Source organism: Leopardus geoffroyi, chromosome B3 (genome assembly GCF_018350155.1).
Source record: "Leopardus geoffroyi isolate Oge1 chromosome B3, O.geoffroyi_Oge1_pat1.0, whole genome shotgun sequence".
Classification (NCBI taxonomy): domain Eukaryota; kingdom Metazoa; phylum Chordata; class Mammalia; order Carnivora; family Felidae; genus Leopardus; species Leopardus geoffroyi.
The window spans coordinates 57,572,309-57,584,665 of record NC_059337.1 but is presented as its reverse complement, the minus strand read 5'-3'; the positions used below and the strand labels follow the sequence as shown (position 1 = coordinate 57,584,665).

The following is a 12,357-nucleotide window of genomic DNA, read 5'->3' as shown; positions in this document are numbered from 1 at the left end:
TTTATTGATCTGGTTGGGAAGATGATCTGGGAATATGAATTGAAAGGGAGAAAAAAAAAAAAACTTCCAGGTGATTCTAAAGTCCAGCTATGTATGAGAATCACTGTCTTACAGTTTCCTGAAGGCGTCTGGGAATTCAGGGTAAATGTCACTCATGTGATTGTCACCCTGTAGTTCCATCACCACCATGTTGAATCCCCAGTCCATGCTTTATGTGGGCTTATTTCATCCTCATGGTCCTTGGATGCAGCTGGTATTTGTCCCCTTGACTTCTATTTCATTTGTGCTCTACATACCATGTTTATTTATTTTCCCAGTTGATGCCTTAATCTGGAATAATTTGAGAATAAGGCCTGTATCTAAGTGGTTAGGGCATGTATTCATTTATTTTTTCAACATCTGTTGGGTATGTAATATGTGCCCAGCAGACACATTTATTTCAGATGTAAGAGCACAAAGGAGAGGGACCCCCAAGCGCAGCAAGTCTCTCTGAGGAAGGGGGGCATCAAATGGAGACACTCAGGTGGTTGAGGTGGAAAGGTCAAAAGCAGAACAAAACAAAAACTGCAGGATATAAAAAAGGTGAAACTTTTTTTGTCTTTTTATCCCCTTAACCCGTCACAAAATTTTGTTCCTCTCTAGGTTGTACAAATTTAGCAGCTAGTGTTGTGTTTCTTATTTAAAAAGAAAAATTACTATTACTCTGATTATTGAAGATTATTTCAAATTCCTCCTTCAAAGCTCTTTGGAAATATTAATATCAAACAGAGATTTGAAAGGCAACCCTTGAAAATCCTACCAGATTGAATAGCTCTGATTCTACTGTTATGCTCTGCTGCATCCTGTATATAATAATAATATAGGACATTAACCGAAGATTATTTTCAATCTGGGCCATCCTTTTATGTCTTCAAAATGGCGCACTCATATAATAATCTTATTCTGTAATGTTGTTTCTGCCATAATAAGCCACTCTTCCTATTAACCGTGTCATGGACTGTAATAGCCCCAGCAGTGATTGAGATCCAAATGAAATGGGAATTGGCTGACTTCCGCTGGATTCTTGTTAGGTTAAATTAGCTAATACATCGACAAAGCTACCCACCATCCAGACTTCTTGGTAGCTTTTTCAACATCACGGCGGGCACTGAAGGTGCTCAGGTCGGCAGGTGGCTCTGAGGAAGGTCTTCTATTCTTGCCTTCTAGTAGCTGTGCCCCTGCTGAATCGAACGGCATTCCCATTATTTTACGGATAATGAGATGAGATGTGTTTATCACAGCAATTTATTGAAAACAAAAAAGTCACACATTAGCAAGCTAAAATTATAATTAAAGGAAAAAGAGGGGGAGGGGAAAGCTTCTGCATAAATCGTGCCAAAATTTCAAGGGACCAATCCTTAGAGGACAGAGACGTCAGGCTTCAAATTTGATGAGTAATTTTCCTGGGCCACGCAGCACCAAATATATCATCTGACACAGTTCTTTCTTTGATTTCCACTTAGGTTTAATGGTTGAATAATCATGGCTCATAAGTTTATCTTTAATAACAGTCGCAGCAGACAGTTTATTAGCAGATTCTGCAGGCTGCAGGGCTGTCATTTGCTGTTACAGTGATTGTCTGTTTTAAATATCACAGCTGTTGGTGTTTTTATTTATTTATTCATGATTTGATTCCTGCCTCTCCCACATCTCTGACGCTCAAAGGCAGGCTATTTTCCTTTCCTCTTTGAATTGTGAAAGGCTGCTGTGACAGTCCCTAGCCCAGGCCGTGGAGTGTCACACAGGGTCCTATGGTGCCGAACAAAAAGCCACGTCTTCCTGAATCTGGCAGAACTCTTTATGAGAGCCGAGCCTTCTTGCGCGGGGCTTTCTCTGTCAGTGAGGGGTGGGCATGAATGGGATCCTATCAGGGGCTCGGGGCCAGTGAAGACCCTTCTTCATGCGTTTCTTGGCCAGGAGAGGGGAGCCACAGGAGAAATGCAAATGCCCAGGCCTCTACTTTCCCATGTGATAGCACCGTGAATAAACATAGGAAGCGCTGTGAGCTGCGGTTTCCGAATTCAGCTGAAGAGAAGGCTTGGTCCATAACACACAGCATCTTTCATTGAGTTGTGTGGGGGGGACAGGCTTGTATTGAACAGATGACATTATTTCGTTTGTCTCCAGAAAGGCCCTGTGAGGAAGAGTTTACATAGAGCGATACAATTTTGTGAGGAGAAAAATCGGGGCCTTACATTCTCAGCATGACCTGGAATCAGGCATGGAATTAGAGGAGGCGGCTGCTGCCGTTAGGTAGCTGACTTGGGGGGAAAACGGACAGACCCCCAGATGCCAAAAGGCTCCCCCTCTCTCCTGAGGAAGTACGCTTCCTGTATCTCCTGTATCTTCCTGTATCTCCCGAATAATAAGTAAAATAATGCCCCCCCCACCTGATAGCTGAGAGGTGGGCAAAGTACCATTCTACAACAGAAGCCTATAATGGGCACTCCCTCAACAGAGGGCACAAGAAATGTGTACAACGAATCTCAGTTAATTTTCTGCGAGTAGGCTTGGATCCCTGGGAGGCTAGTGAAAGCAGAGAGAAGAAAGACATCACAAGAGGCACATCTTACCCATTTCTTGATCTTGGAGGGACATGTTCTGTCCTTCTGTCCCTCGCATACTCTAGAAGATATCTACCAGTTTTTTTTGCCACGTTCAGGAAAAGGGAGACACGAAAGATCTCTGTGCCCCCTATTGCTTTGAGAAAGGGATTGCCACAATCTGCAAAGAGGCAATCACCTGCCCCTTTACTACCAGCAGCAGATTTTTTTTTTTTTTTTGGCTTCCCCTGCCTTTCAGTAAGTGCTTTTGTAAAGTAACAGTAAAAGCTAACGTGCGATAATATTTCAGAAATTAATGGTGGGTGCTGAGGATTATGGAGCACTTTAATTTTAACTGTTGCTTTGATAATATCTTTATGAAAATAATGAGCACCAGAAAGTGGTATCGATTGGTAAGGAGAGCCAGATCCAGGATTCAGCACTGAGCCTTTCCACCTGCCTGGCTCCAGATGTACTCCCCAACATCAGGTTGAAATCAGATGACGACATTCTTTTTAACAGATCAGATACCTCTCACGGCACCCAGGAAAAGGAAGTTCACTATCAACATCACCAGTCCTCACTTGTGTGCAGCTTAGTGGCTCTCTAACTCTGTGCCTAAAAAGCTCTTGGAGTCTGCAAGCTGGGTGCCGATATTCTAAGGCTAAAGACTTCTAATAATTAGTCATTGTCAAAATAATAGAAATGTAATGCTCATAATGTTAATATAGCAGATATGGTTTTATTTTATTTTAAGCTTTTTTGTCCATAAATGTTCATTAAGACTTTAGCACTTGATGATATTTGCCTTAATGAATATCAGGCAGTATTTTTCTATTTAAATTATTTGTTGACTCCATTATGAAATCCTATTGATTCTACTTTGATATATCCAGCATTCAACTGATTTTCCTCATGGCCACACCTACTACTGTGGTCTGAGCCACCAAAGATCATGGTTATCACCTCCTAATAGGTCTGTTTGCTTCTGTCTTTACTGCTATGTAGTCTATTCACCACACAGCAGCCAGAGTGAGCCTTTGAAAATGTAGGTCAGATGATGTGGCTCTTGTTAAAAACTCGGCAGTCGTTCCCCATTTCACTGCAGGGTAAAGCCCAAGTCTCTATAATGTCCTATGAGGCCCCACGTGGCTGGGCCCCTCCTGACTTTGCCTACCCCTCTTCCTCTAATTCATGCTGCTCCATGCCCTCTGGCCTTCTGGCTGCTTTTTGAATATGCCAGGTAGACGGGCCTGGAAGCCATGCCCGTTTTCTGCCTTGGATGCTTTGACACCAACTATCTGCTTGGCTGCAACCATTACTTCATTCAAGATTTTGCTCACAGCAAATCTTCTCAGTGCAACCAACCTGCTTAATACTGCTGTTTTCCTTTCCAACTCCCATCCCCTCTTACCCTGCTCTACTTTTCCCCATCACATTTCTCAACTCCTAGCATTTAACCTGTTAGCATTACCATGTCAGTACCACAAGAACAGCAATCTTGGTCTTTAACTGTATTTCACAACTTCTAGCAAGTGCTCCAGAAATATTTGAATAAATGAGTGTCTATTATGTGCCAAACTCTATGATATACAATAATTCACAAGACATATGTGCTGGCTTATAGTTCAGCATGGAAGACATACAATTAACAAGTAGATAGAGGAGGGGCGCCTGGGTGGCGCAGTCGGTTAAGCGTCCGACTTCAGCCAGGTCACGATCTCGCGGTCCGTGAGTTCGAGCCCCGCGTCGGGCTCTGGGCTGATGGCTCAGAGCCTGGAGCCTGTTTCCGATTCTGTGTCTCCCTCTCTCTCTGCCCCTCCCCCGTTCATGCTCTGTCTCTCTCTGTCCCAAAAATAAATAAAAACGTTGAAAAAAAAAAAATTAAAAAAAAAAAACAAGTAGATAGAGGAAAAAGAAAGAACAACATACCAAATGAATAATAATGCAAGAAATCCTTAAGGAACAATGAAGCTGAGTCTAACAGTTCTAGACTCACAAACTGAGTCTAACTGTGTGTGTGTGTGTGTGTGTGTGTGTTTTCGTGTGTTGCATGTACTTATAGCTGTGACCTCATTCTGCATTACATTGTTATAGTTTCTGCCATTAAAATGGTTCCTTTAATGCAATTCAACACATTAGTATTCATCGTGATCTCCAAGGAGCACTATGACTTTCAGGTGCTCCACACCTGAGGAAATTTAAGAACTGCTATTTGTGTGGTGATTTTCAAAGGGTGTTCACATGTATTTTTCTCATCTAATTCTCGGAACAACCTTCAAAATACAGGTCTTCTGTATCATCTTCTTTGATATGTCCTCCCAGTTTTGACTTTCGAGCTTTAAGCAAAGATGTTTTTAGGTAATTTCGTAATTGAAGATGCCTATAGGTTCTATGAGATTTCTGTATGCTGTCGTTAGTGCTTTGGCTGCTATCCTGTGTTCATTTTTCTTTCTCTTTTTCAGTTTCATCCCACTACCATGAGTCTTTCTCTCAAAATAAGATTAAATTCTTCAATGATTGCTGGGAGTGGGAAAGGGCATCTTAACATAAACTTTTGTTTTCTTACTGTTCAGTCAGCTGGGCCCCAGACCTTGGGTCTCCTTCTCTTTCAATTTCATGGACATTGGATAAAAAACATGGTTTAAGTAGTTGTAACCAATATCCTTGTTTCAAGAGCTCGTATTTGGGAAAGGGTGTCAATGATGTCGGCACTGTGGGGATACATTGTGCATACAAGGTTCCTTTGTATGTGTGTACAGTTTTTAAATCAACTTCCCATTTTAGAATAGATTTATATTTACATAAAAGTCATAAATATAGTATAGAGATTTAAGATATATCCCACTCCCAGTTTTCTCTACTATAAACATCTTACATTATGGTACCTATGAAATAGCTAATGAACCAACATCGGTACATTATTGACTAAATTCCATGTATATTCAAATTTCTTATTCATTTATTTTTATTTACTTATTTACTTACTTACTATCCCTTTTTAGCGGTCTATGATCCCATACAGAGTACAACATTACATTTAGCTATCATGTTGCCTTGTCTTGTTTTTGATGGGTTTGAAGGTTTTGAGGAGTACTAGTCAGGTATTTTGAAGAATGTCCCTCAGCTGGGATTTGTATGATGTTTTCCTCATAATTAGACTGAGGTTAGGGGTTTGGGGGAAGAAGACCAAGACATATGGTACCACTTTCATCACATTATATCAAGATTATGTTCTATCAACATCACTTATTACTATTTTAAAAAGTTATTTATTTGTTTATTTTGAGAGAGATTGAGAGTGAGTGGGGAAGGGGCAGAAAAAAAGAGAGAGAATCCCAAGCAGACTCCATGCTGTCAGCAGAGTCTGATGTGGGGCTCGAACTCACGAACCATGAGATCATGACCTGAGCTGAAACTAAGAGTCCAGATGCTTAACTGACTGAGCCACCCAGGCACCCCTCAACATGACTTATTACTATTATGTTAATCTTTATCAACTGGCTTGGATAGTGTTTTTAAGGTTTCTCCACTGTAATCCCTGTGATTTTTATGTACCCTTTATTTTAACCAAATTAGAATTGTGCAAAAGTTTCCTTGGACTTTCTGTCTTAGGTCTAAACTCTTCCATCCCTGAACCAACTCACCTTCCTCATATTTCCAAGATTTCTATAGATCTTTTTGTCCTTTTTGTGGTTCAGATATTAGCTTGATGTCACCCATGGAGAAATAACAATTGTGGGAGTGGAGGGTGCTTTTGTTATGTTTTTTTAGTTAGTGATTCAGATTAGCTATGAAATTAAATGCCTTGGTTTTTGAGCAATCAGGCTAAGGAATGCAAAAAGAAGACTAATGATTAATTTTGTGTATTTACAAAATTTTAGAATAAAAGTAGCTTAATTTCAAATTAGAGAAGTAATTCAGAGGCAGTGGAATTTAAAAAACAACAACAAATGAATAAACAAACAAAAAGCAGAATCAGACCTATAAACACAGAGAACAAACCGATGATTGCCAGAAGGGAAAGGGTTAGGGTTGGGCCAAATGGGTGAAGGGGCATGGAAGATACAGGCTTCCAGTTATGGAATGAGTGTCATGGGAATAAAAGGCACAGCATAAATAATAAAGTCAATAATTTTGTAATAGTGATGTAACAGGACAGCCAGTAGCCACACTTGTGCTGAACATAGCATAATACATAAATTTGTCAAATCACAAAACTATACACCTGAAATTTATGTAACATTGTGTGTCAACTATACTCAAATAAAAAATAAATTAAAAAACAAACAAATAAAATAAAAAGACCACACACACACACACACACACATATGAAAACAGGGAAATTTAGGAAAAAGAAGAAACAAAAATCACCTTTAACTATCAAGAGATAATTACTATCAATTACCTTCAATCATTTTTCTACATTTCTATATGTGTATATATTTATACAGTATCTACTTATCTTCATTTTCTTTTGATTTGGGGGACTGATCTTATATCTATAGTTTGTATTTTACTTTTTACCCAGAATTTTTTCTCAGTCAGCTTTATTTTAATAGGTCTTAAAATTCTGTGACAGATTTTTTTGGTCAAATTGTTTCCATTAAAAAGTACTGATTTTAAAAACTAGTAATGTAAATTTGCCATAGGAAAACAACAACAACAACAACAACAACAACAAATGATCCACAAAACATCCTCTTTTCTCCCTGAAACTTTTACATTGCATTATTATCATTAACCAGACTTTACCATTAAACTTAATTGGCCAATGGAGACAAGCAGTTCCAGACCTTCCAGATTAAGGTCTGGATGGCAAGTATTGGGGATAATATTCATTTAGCCTACTGAGTTTTTTATCAGAAGACTTGGGTATCTTACCTGCCCCAACAACCTTCTTGTCCACTGATTTGATGACACACCCACAGCAACGGTCTGTTGGAAATAACAATTACCTAGGAGCACCTGGGTAGCTCAGTTGGTTAAGTGTCTGACTTCGGCTTGGGTTATGATCTCGTGGTTCATGGGTTTGAGCCCCGTGTCAGGCTCTGTGCTGACAGCTCAAAGCCTGGAGCCTGCTTTGGATTCTACATATCCTTCTCTCTCTCTATCCCTCCCTGGCTTGTGCTCTGTCTCTCTCTGTCTCTCAAAATTACATAAACACTTAAAAAAATCAGCCAAATGACCCAGAGGAGATAGAGAAGCTCTCAACATACAAGCTTTCCAAGAAATGTATCAATCATGACAGCATCACCAGATTTCAAAAATCTGAGGCCATCTTCCAGCTTCTTACCAGAATGGTGATCAATCTTCTTCAGCTCAGTAAACTTTGCAAGCAATGTGAGTTGCGTGACCAACACTCCAGCACAGGTTCATTGCCAGCACTGATATGGTGTGGGTGGTTCAAGGTAATCACCTGAGCAGTGAAACCGGCTAGTTCACTGGTGGGTCATTTTTGCTATCACCATCTAAATTGCAATGATGAGCATCTTTGACAGACACATTCTTGACATTGAAGTCCACACAGTCCTGAACAAGAGCTTCACTCCACCTTCATGGAACATTTCAACAGACTTTTCTTCAGTTGTAACACTGATGGTAACAAAAATGACCACAATGCCATGTTTGAAAACACAGTCTCACAGGGATAGTACCAACACCACCAATTTGGTGGACATCCTAGAACAAACCCAAGGCTTGTCAGCTGGATGACTTGGTGACAGAATGCAATCCAGAGCTTCAAGCACTATTGTCCCACAGGCAATGCCATCTTACTGATGACTTTTCATCCCTTGAACCAAGGCATGTTTGTACTTGGTTTCAGCATGTTGTCACCATACCAACCAGAAATTGACACAAATACTGCCGGGTCCGGGTTGCAACCAGTTTTCTTAATGTACATACTGACTTCCTTAATGATTTCCTCCATACTTCTCTGGCCGAAGGGTGGTTCAGTGGAATCCATTTTGTTAACACCAACAATTAGTTGTTTCATAGCTAGTGTGTAAGCCAGAAGGGCATGCTTACGGGCCTGCCCATTTTTGGATATACTTGCTTCAAGTTCACCAATACCAGCAGCAGCAATCGGGCCTGAAAATTTTAGGCACAGCCTGAGATGTGCCTCTAATCATGTTTTTGATAAAGTCCCTATATCCTGAGGCATCAATGATGGAAACATAATACTGTCTCAAATTTCCACATGGAGATATCAATAGTGATCCCTTGCTCACATTCAGCTTTCAGTTTATCCAAGACCCAGGCATGCTTGAAGGAGCCCTCTCCCATGTCAGCAGCCTCCTTCTCAAATTCTTCAATGTTCTTTTTGTCAGTCTCCCCACATTTGTAGATCAGATGGCCAGCAGTCATGGACTTGCCTGGATCACATGTCTAATGATGCTGATGTTAATATGAGTTTTTTCTTTCCCTATTTGGCTTAGATTTAGCAGTAGTTTTCATGGCACCTGTGTTCTAGCAGCAAACTCATGGCAGAAAAAACTACACTAAAATTATATGTGGAGGATTTATTTCCCTCTGTTAATTAAGTTAAAAATGGCTGACTCCAGTAGAAGCATTTAATCATACACTTAGTTTTGGCAATTTTATTTAGGGAATTTATAATTTATAATTACATAATTATAATTTATAATTCATAATTATTTCTTCTGTCTTCAATTCCATGATGAATATCTTTGATGCATCTTTGGAATAATCTTTGACTGTATTTTTTATTATTTCCTCATTATAGTATCGATGTCAAGCTCATTAGAATCCACATTCTTGAAGATGAGATGGAATGTATACTATAAGACCACAGAATCTACTTGTCCTTTTCTGGAAATCAAGGTTTAACTAGTCTGGTGCCTCTGGAGGAACAGAATCTAACATAATGTTCTTCTGCCTCTAAGATTTCATGACTCTATGATTGGCTAGTCTTAGAAATTTTTTCTTATACACACACACATACTTCCATGTGGACAGTACAACTTAGACTAGGATCCTATAGATAGTAATTAAAATTAAAATTTCATTAGCAATTGGATAGATTATTAAGCCTAATATTTTAATTGATAATGTTCAGTATAATTCACTCAGGAAAAAAATCAGGAACACTGTTTTGGGGCAGTTAGTAGAACTTGAATATGAGCTGGTGTTATTAAGTCAGATTCTATAAACATAGTTTGATAAGGCCTTAGATTATGAGGTGACGAAGTTAATAACATGTGCTCACTATTTCAAATCAAGCTCTACAAGGCAAGCATTGAAAATATGAAGTGGTTCTCCCAATATAGTTCATGTGGTTTTAGTCTTAACTGCTATTGTGGTGAGATTAATTTCACTCCTATTATTTATCTGAGATACAGAGAATTTGGATAGGGTCCAGAGGAAATGAGAATAAAAATGAAAATGATTAGTCAGTTGAGAAACACTGAACTCATTGGGATTATTGAGTTTGGAGCACGCTAAGGAGATACTTAATGACAGTTTCTGACTGTAGAGGTGACACTATGGTATGATTAACTATGTGTAACCAATTTCAACTTCTACCAAGAAAAAGGCACATTTACACAAGTATGGATTTGCTTTGGTCTTTGAGAAGATGTAATAAACTAGTGGACAGCTGCAATTTGTTATCAAGTGTAGGATGCATTGTAGCCAGGAGAAAGAAGGCTCATAGCTTACAAGGAGAGGTCCCAGGAAATGGATGAAACTGCACAACAGAACAGTGTGCAGACAGGAAGTGACATCACTTCCTATCACTTTAGTTGGTGCCTCTTTACAACTGGCTTGGGGGCTACTGAATATAGGCCATTGTCCTCTTGCTATTCTGTGCTTATTGTACATTAGCAGGAGTTGATTGACATCAATTCCCTTTGTTTATGTAAATAGCATCTGTGAGCTGTAATGTGACATTTTTGGCTCATGTAATATAAATGCAAAGTATGTATGTCTGTAAGTCACGCTGATTTAGAAAGGTCTACTTTATTCCAGTATAACAAATTATTCCCATGGAGTGTGTTAAGCACTTTTGGAAACTTATTTTGGTCATTGAATCAATAAAGCACTATTTGGAAAATTAATGCCTTAAATTATACTATGTGATATGTTCAAGTTGCTGGGTTACACAGATCTGAAAATTGGGGCAGGGGTATTGTGCATTCTTCGTGAGGAATCTAGAATCGAGTATTACATGGATAAAAGAATGGTGATGACAATGCAGATTTTCTTAGTAGTCACAGGCCCAATTCATTTGGTCTTTAACTCAGGGCAGGGACAGCCCCTGATATGATCTCATGTTTTCTCATTGCTCTAGGACTCCATCTATAACCCTTCCACTCAGACCCTGTTCTTGGATTCTGCTTCTGTTTCTTTCCTCCAAATTTTCGTTCAATTTGGTCTACTGAATTCTTGTTTTGAAACAACATAGTATAATGCTAAGACTTTGTGCTCTTGAGTCCTTAGACCTGGGTTCGAAAGCAGCACCATCTCTTTCCTAATTTGGAACTTTCACCAAATTTTTTAACCTCTCTGAGACTCAGTCTCCTTACCTGTGAAATTAACATAATAATATCTATAATGCACAATTAAATGCAGTAAACTTTATAACAGATTTACCCCATGTGGCACACATTAAAAGTAAAAATTTCTAGGAGAAAAATATGCTGTGTTTTTTCCATTTGATCTTTTTCTTCAACTCTGAGACACTACTGATTATTCAATAAATACTTATTGAGCACTTATTATGTTACAGCTTTGTACACAATAGTGTACAATAGTTTGTGCTGGATAGCTAATAACAATATAATGATAATGATAAAAATAGTTCTCTTATATTCATGGAGCTGACAGTAGATTATGATTCACCATTGGCTCAATAATAGCTTTACAAAGAAAAAGCTACATTAAGCTATGTATTCATTTTAAGGTATACCATGATCTCAGTGATGTATAAAAGGGGACAATGTAGAAAATTTTTGTATAATTATTGTCCCACTCCAAATGTAAAACTGAACAATGTCTGAATACTGGTCATAATCTTGGATTTGTCTTTGATTATATTTGTTCTATTCTCCAGCTAATCTATTCCTCCTCAGTAGTTCTCATAGGCTCCACCCAATCCTGTGATTGTTGATATTCAGGCACTGCTCCTATCTTTCTCACCCATTGTTTCACTAATGCTTTGGGCTATGCCTGAAAATTCCAGTCCTGGTGAGGTGTCACAATCAAGAAAGCACAGTCAAGTGACCAAAAGTAATTTCATACAGTTCCAGTGGTCACTTCTTGCTTCCTTTCTTGCAGAACTTGAAAGAACATCCAATCCTTCACCCCTAGTGCTGCTTGTTTCCATACCCTATTCCTTATTTTCTTCTCTACCTCTCAAACATGCCCAACCTCTCCAAAACCTCTTTTTCCATTACTTATATTCTTAAAAATTTTTTTTAATGTTTATTTATTTTTGAGAAAGAAAGAGTCAGACTGTGAATGGGGGAGGGACAGAGAGAGAGGGAGACACAGAATCTGAAGCAGGCTCTAGGCTCTGAGGTGTCAGCACAGAGCCCAGTGTGGGCCTCGAACCCACAAACTGTGAGATCATGACCTGAGCTGAAGTTAGGTGCTTAATTGAGTGAGCCACCCAGGCTCCCCTCCATTACTCACATTCTTAACATTCTTCTTAATATATTTCTTTACCTCTGTGATTAAAATCAGAGAAGAAGGAAATGCCAAATAGGCAATGCCAGGATTTTTCCTAATTGGAGGAAAGAAGGAAGGTGAG

The 12,357-nt window shown here is 39.0% G+C and overlaps 1 pseudogene; it reads right to left on the bottom strand.

The window, feature by feature from the left end:
• Nucleotides 1-7,792: 7,792 nt before the first annotated feature.
• LOC123583639 lies at nucleotides 7,793-11,931 on the bottom strand (annotated as a pseudogene).
• Nucleotides 11,932-12,357: the final 426 nt, after the last annotated feature.